Source organism: Mirounga angustirostris, unplaced genomic scaffold, assembly GCF_029215605.1.
Source record: "Mirounga angustirostris isolate CCGP_5_RB_7025 unplaced genomic scaffold, mMirAng1.0.hap1 SCAF_11, whole genome shotgun sequence".
Taxonomy (NCBI): Eukaryota; Metazoa; Chordata; class Mammalia; order Carnivora; family Phocidae; genus Mirounga; species Mirounga angustirostris.
In genome coordinates this window covers 62,629,401-62,645,512 of record NW_026991719.1, presented here as the reverse complement: position 1 = coordinate 62,645,512, position 16,112 = coordinate 62,629,401, and the positions used below count along the sequence as shown (strand labels likewise).

Genomic DNA, 16,112 nt, shown 5'->3' with positions numbered 1-16,112 from the left:
ACTCACTCGTGCTTTCTCTAAAATAAATAAATAAATCTTTAAAAAAAATAGTTGTCCACTAAGATAATGGAATACTAACTTCAGTGCCTAAACACCACAAAGAATACAGACTTTAAACAAAGAGCTTACAATAAAACACTAAATAAACAACACACAACGAGTAGCAACAATAAACCCCAGTGAGAGAGGAGAATCTGACTTCCATAATATGATTTTCAGAGTTGCCATATTATAATATTTGAACTGTCCATTTTTTAACAACAACAAAAAAATATATGGAACACAGAGAAACAAGCAGGTATGAACCAGTCAGGAAAAAAAATAAATGAATAAAAATTATCTCTAAGGAAGCCCAGACATTGGCCTCACATGAAAAAGTTTTTAAATCAACTGTCTTCAATATATTCAAAGAACCAAATGAAACAGGGAGAATGATGTCTCACCAAATAGAAAATATCAATGAAAAGATTCAAAAAGGAGCCAAATAGAAATTCTGGAACTAAGAAGTGTAACTGAAATAAAAAATTTACCATAGGGGTTCAACAGCAGATTTGAGCAGGCTGAAGAAAGAATCAGAGAACTTAATGATAGGTCAGTTGAGATTATCCAATCTGAGGAACAAAAGAGAAAATACAGAAAAATAAACAGAACCTGTGGAATACCCTAAAATATATCAATATACACATAATAGGAGTCCCAGAAGAAGAGAGAGAAAAGGGATTTTTAAAAATCTAAAAAAATAATGGCCAAAATATCACAAATCTGATTAAAGATATTAATAAACACATCCAAGAAGCTCAACAAACTTCAAGTAGGACAAACACAAAGAGATCTATATCTAGACACATTAGTCATTTTGTCAAAAGACAAAGACAAAGAAACAATCATAAAAGAAGTGAAAGAAGAAATTTAATTTGTACAAGGGATGCTCAATAAGATTATCAGCAAATTTCCTTCCAGGAACTATGGAAGCTACAAGGCAGTGACAGGACATATATAATGTACTGAAAGAAAAAAAAACTGTCAACCAAGAAATTTCTACCTAGCAATCCATCCTTTAAAAATGATGGAGAGATGAAGATATTCCCAGATAAACAAAAAGTGAGAGAACTTATTGCTAGCATACCTTCCCTACAACAAATATGAAAGGAACTCTTGCAGATAGAAATAAAACAATACTAGACAATAACTCAGTCATCTGACAAAATAAAGAACAGTAAGGTAACAACATAGATAAATACAAAAACTGGTATTGTTGCAATTTTGGTTTGTGAATCCTCTTTATTTCCAATAATATTTAAATAATGAATGCATTAAAAATAATTACAAATCTATGTTAATGAACACACAATGTATAAAGATATAATTTGTGACAATAGTGAGTGGGAGTTAGAGGATGGCAGTGAAAAGGAGGACCCTAGACTCACCTTGTCCCACAAATACAACTAGGTAACTATCAAATCACCCTAAATACTCAAGAAATTGACCTAAAGATTGGCAGAACAAACTCCACGGCTAAAGGTAAGGAAGAGGCCATGTTGAAGAAGATAGTAAGTGTGGAGACTCACTCTCTATCACTAATGAAAGTCAGAAGAGAGAAATGGAATCACTACAGTGGGGAGGAAGTCACAGTTATGGAGAAGGGTGAGAGACAAACTAATACACAGAGGAGCATAGGGAGAAAACAAATTCCCTGACAATTTTCTTGGAAATCAAGAGGGGCTGGATTTCGTGAATTCTTGCAACCATCAGGGTTTAAAGCCTGGAGTTTTAAAGGTCAGTATGTTTGGCTCTGGGAGAGCTCAGAGGACATTGGGGCTGCTCTTGGAGAGAAAGCAGGGCAAAGAGCCAGGGAACATACAGTGTGGAAACAGTGATCAGAAGAACATCTTGGGCACAGAGTAGAGAGGTTATTACCTCATCTCAGAGCACATCCCAGTGCTAAAATGTTCACAAAGAGACCCCTCCAGGAACAAGGGAACTGGTCAGTACCATTTCCCTTCCCTTCAGCATGAACACAGAGCCACCTGTGGGAACCAGGGCAGTGCCAACACTTGCTACCTAACTTGCTCACACCAAGCCCTACTCCCCCAGCACACCATAGAACCACCCTCCCAGTCACGTTGCCTCAGTCCCAGCATAGTACACCCCCAGAAGACTAGCCCAAATCACTGCCAACACTATACCTCCTTACCTGGGAGTTTTGCAAGACCTCAGTTCCAGGGACAGCAGTGACAGGTCTTATTTCACAAGCAGACCAGAACACATCTAGTTACAACATACTACATTGAAGCCAGTGACCAAACACTGGCCACAACAGGCAAGGAGAGCTTCTGCAGACTATTGGCCTGAAGGATAAAGCAGCAAAAACAAAACATCAGAGCACATACAGCACACACTGAAAGACACTTCCTGAAGTGCCAGGCCCTGTGGAATAGGAAACAGCACACAAGGAACTACAGAACCTCTTATACATAAGGCCATTACATGCAAGAACAGGAGACATAGCTGACTTTCCTAACAAACGAAAATGGACACAGAAACGTAGACAAAATGAGAAAACAGAGAACTTTATCCCAAATGAAAGAACAGGGCAAGGCAATGGTTAGAGATCTAAGCAAAACAGACACAAGTAACATGCCTCATGGAGTATTCAAAGTAATGATCATAAAGATACTCACTGGACTTGAGAAAAGAGTGGAAGACATGAGTGAGACACTTAACACATAGATAAGAAAAACACAGCAGAGATAAAGGGCTCAATAAATGAAATGAGAAACACACTTGATGGAATGAACAGCAGGCAAGAAGAAGCAGAGGAATGAAATATGAAATAGTGACCTAGAAGATGAGTAATGGAATTAATCAAGCTGAACAAAAAAGAAAGAAAAAAATTATGTGAAATGAGAATAGATGTAGGGAATTCAGTGACTCCATCAAATGAAATAACATTAGTATTATAGGACTCAGAGAAAAATAAGAGAGAGAAGAGGGGGTAGAAAATTTATTTGAAGAAATAATAGCTCAAAACTTCCTTAATCTGGGGAAAGAAACACACATCCAGATCCAGTAAGATCAACAAAAACAAATGCACACCAAGACATATACTAATTAGATTGTCAAAATATAATGATAAAGAAATAATTTTAAATGCAGGAAGACAAAAGAAGACAGTAAGTTACAAAAGAAAACCCATAAGGGAAGGGGGAGAATTCTCAGCAGAAAGTTTCCAAACCAGAATGAAGTAACATGATATATTCAAAGTGCTGAGTGGGAAAAAATTGCTGCCAAAAATATTCTATCCAGTAAGGCTAACATTCAGAATAGAAAGAGAGATAAAGTTTCTCAGACAAACAAAAACTAAAGGAGTTCATGACCACTAAACCACCCCTGCAAGAAATATTAAAGGAGACTATTTGAGTAGAAAGGAGAGAACAAAAGTGACAGTACAAACGTAGGAAACACAAAAACAGTAAAAATGAGTATTTCTGTAAAAAAACACTTAAGGAACTCACAAAATAAAAGGATGTATTATATAATAACATATACCTAAAATTTGGGGAGGAGAGGACTAAAGAAATGGTTCCAACTTAAACAACCATCAATTTAATATAAAGAGCTATATGCAGAAGAGGTTATATACAAACCTAATGGTAACCATATATCAAAAGCCACTAATAAATATGCAAAGGATAAAAAGAAAAATACAAATATATCACTAAAGAAAGTCAAAAGAGAGAAAGACAAGAAAGTCTCAGAGAAAATCTTCAGAAACAATCACAAAGCTAATAATAAAATGACAATAAATCATATCAATCAAAAATTACTTTGAATGTAAATGGACTAAACACTCTAATGAAAAGACATAGGGTGACAAAATTGATTTAAAAAAAAAAACTCACCTATATGCTGCCTAAAACAGACTTATTTTAGACATACAGTCACCTGCAGTTTGGAAGTGAGGGTATGGAGAAACATCGATCATATAAATGGATGTCAGAAGAAGGCTGGAGTAGCAATATTTACATCACACAAGATAAACCTTAAAACAAAGACAGTAATAAGAGACAAAAAGGACAATATATAATAACAACAGGGACAATCCAACAAGATACAACATTGGCAAATATTTATGCACCCAACATAGGAATACCCAAATACATAAACAGTAAATAAAAATCATAAAGGAACTAATTGATAATATTACAGGGTTAATAGAAACTTTAACACCCTGCTTACATCAATTGACAGATCATCTAAACAGATAATAAACAAGGAAATAATGGCTTTGAATGATAGACTGGAACAGTGGATTTAACAGATACATTAAAAACAATCCATCCGAAAACAGCAGAATACACATTCATTTCAAGTACACATGGAACATTCTCCAGAATGCATCACATAGTAGGCCACAAAATAAATCTCAACAGACTCAAGAAAATCAAAGACATATCATAAACTTTTTCAGACCATAATGTTATGAAACTGAAGTCAATCACATCACAGGGAAAAAAATCTGGAAAGACCAAAAATACATGGAAATTAAATAACATGCTACCTGGGGCACCTGGGTCCCCAGTCCTTAAGCATCTGCCTTTGGCTCAGGTCATGATCCCAGGGTCCTGGGATCAAGCCCCGCATCGGGCTCCCTGCTCAGCGGGAAGCCTGCTTCTCCCTCACCCACTCCCCCTGCTGGTGTTCCTGCTCTCGCTATCTCTCTGTCAAATAAATAAATAAAACCTTACAAAAATGACTTTAAAAATTACTTTATTAAATAAATAAATAAATAAATAAATAAATAAATAAATAAATAATAACATGTTACCAAACAATGAATAAGTCAACAGGATAAAAGAAGAAAATTCTTTTAAAGATTTTATTTATTTATTTGACAGAGAGAGAAAGAGACAGTGAGAGAGGGAACACAAGCAGAGGGAGTGGGAGAGGGAGAAGCAGGCTTCCCGCCAAGCAGGGAGCCCGATGCGGGGCTCCATCCCAGGACCCTGGGATCATGACCTGAGCCGAAGGCAGACGCTCAACCGATTGAGCCACCCAGGCACCCCAAAAGAAGAGATTGTAAAAGTACATGGACACAAATGAAAATGAAAATAAAACCATCCACAACTATTGGGATAAAGCAAAAGCTGATCTATAAAGGAAGTTCATAATAATACAGGCCTAACTCCCAAAGCAAGAAAAATCTAAAATAAACAACCTAACATTTCACCTAAAAGAGCTAGAAAAAGAACAACAAACAAAACGTATAACAAGCAAAAGGAAGGAAATAATAAGGATTAAAGCAGAAATAATTGATATAGAAACTAAAAAACAATAAAACAGATCAATGAAACCAGGAGCTGGTTCTTTGAAAAAAATCAATAAAATCAATGAACCTTTAGCTAGAATTATCAAGAAAAAAAGAAAAGACTTAAATAAATAAAATCAAAAATGTGAAGAGAAATAACAACCAACACCGCAGAAATACAAACAATTATAAGAGAATATTATGCAAAACTCTAGGTCAACAAATTGGACAACCATGAAGAAATGGATAAATTCTGAAATGCATACAAACTACCAAAACCAAAACAGGAAAAAATAGAAAACTTGAATAGACCAATTGAATCAGTAATCAAAAAAGAAATTGAATCAGTAATCAAAAAACTCCCAACAAATAAAAGTCCAGGGCCAGATGGTTTCACAGGTGAATTCTAACAAACATTTAAAGAGGAGTTATTATCTATCCTTTTTTTTTAAGGATTTTATTTATTTATTTATTTGACAGAGAGAGACACAGCAAGAGAGGGAACACAAGCAGGGGGAGTGGGAGAGGGAGAAGCAGGCTTCCTGCTGAGCAGAGAGCCTGATGTGGGGCTTGATCCCAGGACCCTGGGGTCACAACCCGAGCCAAAGGCAGACGCTTAACGACTGAGCCACCCAGGCACCCCTATTCTTATAAAACTATTCCAAAAAATAGAACAGGAAGGAAAACTTTGAAATTCGCTATATTAGGCCAGCATTACCCTGATACTGAAACCAGACAAAGGTTCCACTATAAAAGAGAACTACAGGTCAATATCCCTCATGAACATGGATGCAAATGTTCTCAATAAAATACTAGAAAAACAGAATCCAACTTCATATTAAAGAAGCATTCACCATAATCAAGTAGGATTTATTCCTGGGTTGCCAGGGTGGGTCCAATATTCGCAAATCAACCAACATGATACATCACAACAATAAGAGAAAGGATAAAAAAACATGGTCATTTCAATAGATGAACAAAAAGGATTTGACAAATTACATCTATTCATGATAAAAACTCTTAACAATGTAGGTTGAGATGGAATGGAACATACCTCAGCATAATAAAGGTCACATATAAAAACCCACAACTAATATCATCCACAATAGGGAAAACTGAGAGCTTTTCTTCTATGATCAGGAACAAGACAGGGATATCCACACTCACCACTGTTATTTAACATAGTACTGAAAGATTGAAAGTGAGGGGGTGGAGAACCATTTATCATGCAAATGGACATCAAGAGAAAGCTGGAGTAGCAATCGTCATGTCAAACAAACTGGATTTTAAACCAAAGACTATAATAAGAGATGAAGAAGGACACTATATCATAATAAAAGGGTCTATCCAACAAGATGATCTAACAATTGTAAATATTTATGCCCCTAACTTGGGAACAGCCAATTATATAAACCACTTAATAATGATATTAAAGACTCATTGATAATAATACAATAATAGTAGGCGACTTTAACACCCTACTCACAGCAGTGGACAGATCATCTAAGCAGATCAACAAGGAAATGATGGCATTGAATGACACACTGGACTAGATGGACTTAACAGATATATTCAGAGTATTTCATCCTAAAGCATAAGAATACACATTCCTTTCAAGTGCACATGGAACATTCTCCAGAATAGATCACATACTAGGTCACAAATCAGCCCTCAACTGGTAAAAAAAGTTTGATATTATTCCCGCATATTTTCAGACCAAAATGCTTTAAAACTTGAAGTCAACTACAAAAAAAAATTGGGAAGGACCACAAATACATGGAGGTTAAAGAACATCCTACTAAAGAATGAATGGGTCAACTAGAAAATTAAAGAACTTAAAAAATACATGTAAGCAAATGAAAATGAAAACACGACAGTCCAAAATCTCTGGGATGCAGCAAGGCAGTCCTAAGAGGGGAGTATATAGCAATACAAGTCTTTCTAAAGAAACAAGAAAAGTCTCAAATACACAACCTAACATTAAACCTAAAGGAGCTGGAAAAGGAACAGCAAATAAAGCCTAAATCCAGCAGGAGAAGAGAAATAATAAATATTAAGCAGAAACCAATGATATAGAAAAAAAAAAAAAACGGTAGAACAGATCAATGAAACTAGGAGCTGGTTCTTTGAAAGAATTAATAAGATTGATAAACCCCTAGCCAGACTGACCAAAAAGAAAAGAGAAAGGACCGGGGCACCTGGGTGGCTCAGATGGTTAAATGTCTGCCTTCAGCTCAGGTCATGATCCCAGGGTCCTGGGATTGAGTCCCACATCAGGCTTCCTGCTTGGTGGGGAACCTGCTTCTCCCTCTCCCTCAACTGTTCCCCCTTCTTGTGTTCTCTCACTCTCTCTGTCAAATAAATAAATAAAATCTTTAAAAAAAAAAAAAGGACCCAAATAAATAAAATCATAAATGAAAGAGGAGAGATCACAACCAACACCAAAGAGATACAAACAATTATATGAGCAACTATGTGCCAACAAATTAGGCAATCTGGAAGAAATGGATGCATTCCTAGAAACATATAAACTGCCAAAACAGGGAAAAATAAAAAACCTGAACCGGTCCCATGACCGGCAAAGAAATTGAATCAGTAATCAAAAATTTTCCACCAAAAAAAGTCCAGGGTCAGATGGCTTCCCAGCAGAATTCTACCAAACATTCAAAGAATTAATACCTATTCTTCTGAAACTGTTTCAGAAAATAGAAATGGAAGGAAAACTTCCAAACTCATTCTATGAGGCCAGCATTACCTTGATCCCAAAACCAGACAAAGGCCCACTAAAAAGGAGAATGACAGACCAATATGCCCGATGAACATGAATGCAAAACTTCTCACCAAGACACTAGCTAATCAGATCCAAGAGTACATTAAAAGGATCATCCACCACAACCAAGTGGGATTTATTTCTGGACTTCAATAGTGGTTCAACATCTGCAAATCAATCAAAGTCATACACCACATTAATAAAAGAAAGGACAAGAACCATAGGATCCTCTCAATTGATGCAGAAAAAGCCTTTGACAAAATACAGTATCTTTTCCTGATTACAACTTTTCAGAGTGTAGAGATAGAGGGAACATTCCTCAATATCATAAAAACCATCTATGGAAAGCCCACAGTGAATATCATTCTCGATGTGGAACAACTGAGAGCTTTTCTCCTAAGGTCAGAAACACAAGAGGGATGTCCACTTCTACCACTATTGTTCAACATAGTACTAGAAGTCCTAGTCTCAGCAATCAGACAACAAAAAGAAATAAAAGGCATTCAAATCAGCATATAAGAAGTAAAACTTTCACTCTTCACAGATAACATGATACTCTATGTAGAAAACCCAAAAGACTCCACCAAAAATTTGCTACAACTGACACAGGAATTCAGCAAAGTCACAGGATATAAAATCAATGCATAGAAGTCTGTTGCATTTCTATTCACTAACAATGAGGGAGAAGAAAGAGAAATCAAAAATTGATCCCATTTACAATTACACCAAAAACCATAAGATACCTTGGAATAAATCTAACCAAAGAGGCAAAGGATCTGTACTCAGGAAACTACAGAATACTCATGAAAGAAATTGAGGAAGACACAAAGAAATGGAAAAACATTCCAATCTCATGGATCAGAAGGACAAATATTGTTAAAATGTCTATGCTACCCAAAGCAATATACACATTCAGTGCAATCCTTATCAAAATACCATCAAGATTTTTCACAGAGCTGGAATAAACAAGCCTAAAATTTGTATGGAATAAGAAAAGACCCCAAATACCAAAGGAATGTTAAAAAAAAAAACTGGTGGCATCACAATTCTGGATTTCAACCTCTATTACAAAGCTGTAATCAAGACAGTATGGTACTGGCATAAAAACAGACACATAGATCAATGGAACAGAAATGGACCCTCAACTGTATTGTCAACTAATCTCCAACAAAGCAGGAAAGAATATCGAATGGAAAAAAGACAGTCTCATCAACAAATGGTCTTGGGAAAATTAGACAGCCATGTGCAGAAGAATGAAACTGACCACTTTCTTCAACCATACACAAAAATAAACTCAAAATGGATGAAAACCCTAAATGTGAGACAGGAATCCATCAAAATTCTAGAGGGGAATGCAGGAAGCAACCTCTTTGACCTTGGCCACAGCAACTTCTTGCTACACATGCCTCCAAAGGCAAGAGAAACAAAAGCAAAAATGAACTTTTGAGGCTTCACCAAGTTAAAAAGCTTCAAAGCATGTACGTTGGATAAACTGACCAGTGTGTTTATCCCTAATCCATTTACTGGTTCCCATAAGCTGAGAGAACGTCTCTCTCTCATCATTTTTCCTAAGGAACAGACTTAAGTATGCCCTAACAGAAGATGAAATAAAGATCTGTTTGCAGTATTTTATCAAGAGATTAATGGCAGGGTCAGAACTAATATAACCCACACTGGTGGTTTTATGAATGTCACCAGCATTGACAAGACTATGGAGAATTCTCACCTCATCTATTACACCAAAGGTCACTTTGATGCTCATCATATTACACCTGAGGAGGCAAAGTATAAGTTGTGCAAAGTGAGAAAGACCTTTCTGGGGACAAAAGAAATTCCTTATCTGATGACCCATGATGTTCATACCATCTGCTATCCTGATCCCCTCATCAAGGTTAATGACACCATTCAGATTGATTTTAAGAGTGTAAAGATTACTGACTTGATCAATTTTGACACTGGTAATCTCTGTATGGTGACTAGAGGTGCTAATCTGGGAAGAATTGGTGTGATCACCAACAGAGACACTCTCTGGTTCTTTTGATGTAGTTCATGTGAAAGATGCCAATGGCAACAGCTTTGCCACCTGGCTCTCCAACATTTTTGTTACTGGCAAAGGCAAAAAACATGGATTTCTCATCTCCATGGAAAGGATATCCACCTCATCATTGCTGAAGAGAGAGCCAAGAAACTTATGGCCAAACAGAGCAGTGGGTAAAATGGTCTGTAGGTGACATGATTGGAAGTCCTTCTACTTAATTAAAGATAATGCAGCTAACTGAAAATAATAATAATAATTAATAATAATAATAAGATAATGCAGCACACAACACAAAAATAAAGATGTTAGTTGTAATCCCTAGGGTAACCATGAAGAAAAAAAGTTTAAAGATATATAGAAAAAGAAAGAAGGCAGTAATAAAAATGCTACACAAGAAAAAAAATCATAAAACAAGGTTTTAATGAAAAATTTAAAAACGTAAAAGGTATGGCATTATAGAAAACAAATTACAAATGGCAGATGTAAATCCTTACTTATCAGTAATTACTTTAAATTTAAATGATTAAAGACTCCAGTTAAAAGTCAGAGCTTAGTAGAATGGATTTTAAAAAAGGATTCAACTATATGATGTCTCTAAGAGTTTCACCTTAGATCCAAAGATACAAATAGTTTGAAAAAAAAAGGATGGAAAAAAGATATCCATACAAATAGTATCAAAAAGAGATCTGGTGCTGCTATACTAATATCAGACAAAATAGACTTTAAGTTAAAAATTGTTATGAGATGAAGAAGGATATTATAGATTGATAACAGGGTCAATATATCAAGGAAATGCATCAATTATAAATATATTTACATCTAAAAACAGAACCATAAAATATATGAAGCAAAAATTGACAGAATTGTAGAAACAGTTCTATAACAGTAGGAGACTTTGATACCCCACTTTTAATAATGAATAGAACAGCTCAACAGAAGATAAATAATGAAACAGATGACTTGAACAACGCTATAGACCAATTGGGCCTAACAGACATATACAGAACACTCCTCCTACCAACACTGAAATACATGTTTTCCTCGAATACACATGGAACATTCTCCAGAATAGACCATTTAAGGCTGCAAAAACAAGTCTCAATGCATTTTAAAATACTGAAATCATACCAAGTATCTTCTCCTACCACAATGGAATGAAACTAGAAATCAATAGCAGTAGGAACACTGGAATATTTGCAAATATGTGTAAATTAAATAACACACTCTTAAATAACCAAAGGGTCTAAGAAGAAATTACAAGCAAAATCAGAAAATAATTTGAGATGAATGAAAATGAAAACACAACATACCAAAATCATAATTGTGTTTGCAGGAATTTTTAACAGTGATACCTATATCAAAAATGAAGATCCCAGGGCGCCTGGGTGGCTCAGTCATTAAGCATCTGCCTTTGGCTCAGGTCATGATCCCAGGGCCCTAGGATCGAGCCCCGCATCAGGCTCCCTGCTCAGCGGAAAGCCTGCTTCTCCCTCTCCTACTCCTCCTGCTTGTGTTCCCTCTCCTGCTGTGTCTCTCTCTGTCAAATAAATAAATAAAATCTTAAAAAAAAAATAAAGATCCCAAGTCAGTAACCTAACCTTATACCTTAAGTAGGTAAAAAAAAAAAGAGAAAGCCACATCCAAAGCCAGCAGAAAGAAGGAAATAATAGAAATTAGAGCAAAGGAACAGAAAAGCGACCACTTTCTGGAAGGTAGGACGTGCAGAGAAGTGAATCCAAGGTGATATTCGGGAGGATAGATGGCAGGGGAGGGGCCTCCATAGGCCGCTTCTGGCAAGTGATAGAACCGTGGAGCACAAAATCAGAACTTCTAGCAGTCCGCTCCGCTGAGGGACCTCACTCCAGTGGCTAAGTGGGGGCTGGAACCCTCGTGGGACAGTGTGGTCCAAGGACCCTCAGGGTCACAGAAAGACAGGGGGTTCCTGAGTGCGGCAGAGCTCCCAGGTATCAGAGCAGGGAAGCCAGCTGCAGAGACAGAGCCGAGGCGCAGGCTCTCAGCCTGGGCTTGTCATAAACCATGATCCGGGGCACAGTCAGGCCACTGCTCCTCCAGCAGGGACACAACAAGCAGCAGATCCGGGGAGACTCACCTTCCTTCCCCGGGAGGAGAGGCACAAGAGTGCACCACAGGGATCTGCTGGGTTTGGAGACTCCACCTGGGGTCGGGCGCCAGAGATAGAAATGCACGGTCACAGGCCAGGTGAGCACAGAGTGGGGCTGGAGACCGGGGAGACGGGAGTGACTGACTGCTTTTCTCTGGGGGCACACTGAGGAGCAGGGCCCCGAGGTCTCGGCTCCTCCGGGCGGAGATTGGTAGGCCGCCATTTTCACTCTCAGCCTCCAAAGCTGTACAGAAAGCTTGCAGGGAACAAAAGCTCCCAAGAGCAAGCCTGAATAGATTATTTAGCCCGGATGGGGCAAGGGCGGGGCAATTCCAACTCCAGCAAAGACATTTGGGAACCACGGCAACGGCCCCCTCCCCCAGAAGATCAGTGAGAACAGCCAGCCAAGACCAAATTTACCCATCAATGAGAACAGAACTCCAGCGCTAGGGGAATACTGCACATAGAATCCATGGCTTTTTTACGATGATTCTGTAGTCTTTCAAAGTTAATTTTTTTTAACTGTCTTTTTTTTTTTGAATTTTTCTTTTTCCCTTTTTCAACCAACATCTTATCAATCCCTTTTTTAAAAAACATTTTTATTTTTCATTTTTAGAGTCATATTCTATCCCTTCATAGCAGTTACCCTTATTATAGGCATATATATATAAGTTGTTCTCTCTTTAAAATTTTGAGATAGTTTCTTCTAACAGAACAAAATATAACCTAAATCTCTAGTGTATGGTTTTTTTCTACTCCCCTGCCTGATCACATTCTCTCCCTTTTTTTTCTCTTTTTTTTTTAAATCCTCTTCTTTCTTTTTTTCAAACAACTTCTTATCAATTCCTTTTATAAAATTTTTTATAATTTTCATCTTTACAGTCATATTCCATCCATTCATCATATCAACCCTTATTTTTGTACATATATAAGTTTTTCTTTCTTTAAAATTTTGGGAGGCACTTTCTTCTAACAGACCAAAATACACCCAAAATCTAGTGTGTGGCACTGATCTATGTACAAGCCTGATCATATTTGATCATAATCTTTTTGTTTGTTTTGTTCTGTTTTTGTTTCTTTTTATCTTTATCTCTTTCTTTTTCTTTTTCTTTTTTTTCTTTTTCTTTTTTCTCTCTTTCCCTTTTCCCCCTGCTTCAGGTCTTTTCTGATTTGTTTAGAATATACTTTCTGGGGATGTTGTTACCCTGTTAGCATATTGTTCTCTCATTAATCTGTTCACCTCTGGACAAAATGAAAAGACAGAAAAAATCACCTCAACAAAAAGAACAAGAGGTAGTACCGACTGCCAGGGAACTACTCAATATGGACATCAGTACAATGTCAGATGTGGAGTTCAGAATCATCAATTTAAAGATACTAACTGGGCTTGAAAAAAGCATGGAAGTTATTAGAGAAACACTTTCTGGAGAAGTAAAAGAACTAAAATCTAACCAAGTCAAAATCAAAAAGGCTATTAATGAGGTGCAATGAAATATGGGGGTGCTAACTGCTAGGATAAATGAAGCAGAAGAGAGAATTAGTGATATAGAAGACCAAATGATGGAAAATAAAGAAGCTGAGGAAAAAGAGAGCTAAACAACTACTGGATCACGAGGGCAGAATTCAAGAGATAAGCTATACCATAAGACAAAACAACAATAGAATAATAGGGATCCCAGAAGAAGAAGAAAGAGAGAGAGGGGCAGAAGGTATATTGGAGCAAATTATAGTGGAGAACTTCCCTAATTTGGGGAAGGAAACAAGCATCAAAATCCAGGAAGCACAGAGATCACTTCTCAAAATCAATAAAAATAGGTCAACACCTGGATATCTAATAGTAAAATTTATGTGTCTCAGAGACAAAGAGAAAATCCTGAAAGCAGCTCAGGAGAAGAGATCTGTAACCTATAATGGTAGAAACATTAGACTGGCAACAGACCTATCCACAGAGACCTGACAGGCCAGAAAGGACTAGCATGATATATTCAGAGCATTAAATGAGAAAAATATGCAGCTAAAAATACTATATCCAGCTAGGCTGTCATTGAAAATAGAAGGAGAGATAAAAAGCTTCCAGGACAAACAAAAACTAAAGGAATTTGCAAACACAAAACCAGCCCTACAGGAAATCTTGAAAGGGGTCCTCTAAGCAAAGAGAGAGCCTAAAAGAAACATAGACCAGAAAGGAAAACAGACAATATACAGGAACAGTCACCTTACAGACAATACAATGGCACCAAATTCGTATCTTTCAATAGTTACCCTGAATGTACATGGGCTAAATGCCCCAATCAAAAGACACAGGCTATCAGATTGGATAAAAAAACAAGATCCATTGATATGCTGTCTGCAAGAGACTCATTTTAGACCCAGAGACACCCCCAGATTGAAAGTGAGGGATGGAAAACAATTTACCATGCTAACGGACACCAAAAGAAAGCTGGGGTGGCAATCCTTATATCAGACATATTAGATTTTAAACCAAAGACTATAATAAGAGATGAAGAAGGACACTATATCCTACTTAAAGGGTCTATCCCACAAGAAGATCTAACAATTGTAAATATCTATGCCCCTAACATGGGAGCAGCCAATTATATAAGGCAATTAATAACAAAAGCAGAGAAACACATTGACAACAATACAATAATAGTGGGGGACTTTAACACTCCCCTCACTGAAATGGACAGATCGTCTAAGCAAAAGATCAACAAGGAAATAAAGACTTTAAATGACACACTGGACCAAATGGACTTCACAGACATATTCAGAACATTCTATCCCAAAGCAACGGGATACACATTCTTCTCTAGTGCCCATGGAACATTCTCCAGAATAGATCACATCCTAGGTCATAAATCAGGTCTCAACTGGTACCAAAAGATTGGGATCATTCCCTGCATATTTTCAGACTGCAATGCCTTGAAAGTAGAACTCAATCACAAGAGGAAAGCTGGAAAAAACTCAAATACATAGAGGCTAAAGAGCATCCTACTAAAGAATGAATGGGTCAACCAGGAAATTAAAGAAGAATTTTAAAAATTTATGGAAACCAATGAAAATGAAAACACAACTATTCAAAATCTTTGGGATGCAGCAAAGGCAGTCCTAAGAGGAAAGTATATAGCAATACAAGCCTTTCTCAAGAAACAAGAAAGGTCTCAAGTACACAACCTAACCCTACACCTAAAGGAGCTGGAGAAAGAACAGCAAATAAAGCCTAAACCCAGCAGGAGAAGAGAAATAATAAAGATCAGAGCAGAAATCAATGAAATAGTAACTAAAAGAACAGTAGAACAGATCAATGAAACTAGGAGCTGGTTCTTTGAAAGAATTAACAAGATTGATAAACCCCTGGCCAGACTTATCAAAAAGAGAAGAGAAATGACCCAAATCAACAAAATCATGAATGAAAGAGGAGACATCACAACCAACACCAAAGAAATACAAACAATTATAAGAACATATTATGAGCAACTCTAGGCCAGCAAATTAGATAACCTGGAAGAAATGGATGCATTCCTAGAGATGTATCAACTATCAAAACTGAACCAGGAAGAAATAGAAAACCTGAACAGACCTATAACCATTAAGGAAATTGAAGCAGTCATCAAAAATCTCCCAAAAAACAAAAGCCCAGGGCCAGATGGCTACCCAGGGGAATTCTACCAAACATTTAAAGAAGAATTAATACCTATTCTTCTGAACTGTTCCAAAAAATAGAAATGGAAGGAAAACTTCCAAACTTATTTTATGAGGCCACCATTACCTTGATCCCAACACCAGACAAAGACCCCATCAAAAAGGAGAATTACAGGCCAATATCCCTGATGATCATGGATGCAAAAATTCTCAGCAAAATACTAGCCAATAG

The 16,112-nt window shown here is 36.9% G+C and overlaps 1 pseudogene; it reads left to right on the top strand.

Moving 5' to 3' along the window:
- Positions 1-7,879: 7,879 nt before the first annotated feature.
- On the top strand, positions 7,880-10,293 carry LOC123861129 (small ribosomal subunit protein eS4-like; annotated as a pseudogene).
- The last annotated feature ends 5,819 nt before the right edge of the window (positions 10,294-16,112 follow it).